The 2,144-nt window shown below is 40.8% G+C and overlaps 1 protein-coding gene and 1 long non-coding RNA gene across 7 annotated transcripts in view; one reads left to right on the top strand and one right to left on the bottom strand.

Moving 5' to 3' along the window:
• Nucleotides 1-2,144, bottom strand: part of astn1 (astrotactin 1) — a 373,519-nt gene that overhangs the window by 97,311 nt on the left and 274,064 nt on the right. The window lies entirely within an intron of this gene.
• On the top strand, nt 916-1,612 carry LOC112147209. The gene is made up of 2 exons (XR_002919420.2): nt 916-1,108; nt 1,352-1,612. It is a non-coding gene; the product is annotated as an uncharacterized LOC112147209 (long non-coding RNA).

Here is a 2,144-nt window from a genome sequence, read left to right as displayed (position 1 = left end):
ATATCGCGATATATCGCAATATCGATATTTTGGCACACCCCTAGTAGATAGTAGGTTTTTCTTCAATAAAAGTCTACGGCAACATGATTATCTGGGCTGTCCGGGCTTTGTACATCTGTTCAGGGGTGTTGAACTAATACTTCTTTTGTAGGTTTATTGTTACTCTATCAAAACTCAACTGAATCAATGCTAGAAACAGAATATTTTGCCTAAAAACTGTCATTCAAAATCAAAATTGAGGAAAAGTTTTGAGTTGTGCATTAACAGTATGGAGTAAGATTAATGTCAAATGTTCATAGACAAAGGTGTGCACACTTTGAAAAACAACTAGGAATACAACATTTTTTATTATGTCAGATTTGAATGTGATTTTTCTTTGTTTTGAATTTGACTTTTCCAGTAGCAGAATTAGAAAATGTACATATGGAGGGGCGAGAGGGGGGCAGCAGACTTTGGAAAGGTGGTAATTGAGAACATCAGAGTTCTCAAGTGCCACCTTGTCATTACTATACCATCCCAGCCAGCAAGGCCGGGTGGGGCCCATATGGTTTAAAAGTGGGCAGAAAATGTGGGCCCCAAATGGGTTTTCCGTAGTTTACGAGCTCTGCTGTGGCGAGCTCCTTTTTAGTGAGCTCAGCTTTCAAGGGCCCAAAGCGCTTCACAGTCACAGACCCATTCACCCATACAGGCACATTCACGCACTGGTCGCGGCTCTGCTGCCTAATACTGGCACCAACCTCCCACCAAAGGCAATTCGGGGTTCAGTGTCTTGCCCAAAGACAACACATGGGCAGGCAAGGCTGGAGTCAAACCCGCTCGGTTCCGATCAGGAGTCAACCGCCCTACCGCTGCACCACGGACGCCCCTAAAGACTAGGTAGCTAAACAATAAATTTAAAATCATTAACATGAAAGAAAGAAAGCCCCTTACAATGTGTAACAGGTGTTTTGTTAAGTTTATTTAATTCCACCAAATTTTATGTAAATAGTCATTTTTTTGAACATTTCTACCTGGGTGTTAGTCTGTCCGAGGGTCCGTGAACTCACCACGGTGACGCAGCAGACAGTGCTGCACATGCGCACTCAGACTGCTGCAAACTGTGGCCGAGGTAAGACGTACTCCTCCTTGTGCTTGTTCTTTGTAATTATATATTAGCTTGAATTGTTTTTTTTTAATTTGTTTATCAGGATTTACCAAAAGTAGAAATTGTACGGTATTAATTTTCCTCGGTTTGTAAAGTGTTATTTTTGTTGTTAGCTGCTTTAAATGAGCTGATGCGCCATTTTCGCGCCTTTTTCCATCCATTTTGTGTTGACTTTTCTTTCTTTTTCGTGCAATTTTCCGTTGTTAGGGGGAAGCACTAATGAAAAATCCCGGACAGCAGTGTAACGTGTGTGTTTTCTGTCAACCAGGTATGATGTTAGTTCTCATTTTCTCATGTTCTCTTTATGTTTTATTTCACGTGCTGTGGGGGGAGGCTGCACATGCGCACTGAGACTGCTGCAAACTGTGGCCGAGGGGGAAGCACTAATGAAAAATCCCGGACAGCAGTGTAACGTGTGTGTTTTCTGTCAACCAGGCTTGATAATAATTAAACAGAATCAACATCGGACCCTGATCTTCATTCACTGACCAGAACACAACGCAGACCAACACAGTCGGACCAGTTACAAATGCATTAAAAGCAAAGTTGTAAAACTGGGTTTTTAAAGAAGACTTCCTCCCCTTTCCCCCGCCCCTGGACTTTTCTTTGATTTGTATACAAAATATCCCCACAAAACATTGATTCATAAAGAATTACTTTGTGCACTACTGTGTTTATGTGCATATGTTTCATTTTGACAATTATCTGACCCCATAGATCTAAATTTTCTGATTACTCACCAAACAATACAGTGAGATACGTCCCACATCTACAAAGCAAATGCATGACTTAGTATGTACAGTACATTTCCACTCAAAAACTTTTTTTTTTTTTTGCTTATCTTTAAGAAAAAATGGTTCAAAATCATTTATCAAGATGTTCCCATCAAATCTGCCGTTTTTCTTTGTATTTCATGCTGTTTGCAACAAATTAATCCCCCAACAGTGTGTTTGAGTCTAAATCAGGGGTCTCAAACTCAAATCAGCCGGGGGCCACTACA

This window comes from Oryzias melastigma, linkage group LG17 (genome assembly GCF_002922805.2).
Source record: "Oryzias melastigma strain HK-1 linkage group LG17, ASM292280v2, whole genome shotgun sequence".
Lineage (NCBI taxonomy): Eukaryota > Metazoa > Chordata > Actinopteri > Beloniformes > Adrianichthyidae > Oryzias > Oryzias melastigma.
Note: the sequence above shows the minus strand (reverse complement) of the source record. Positions and strands in the feature narration are given on the sequence as shown.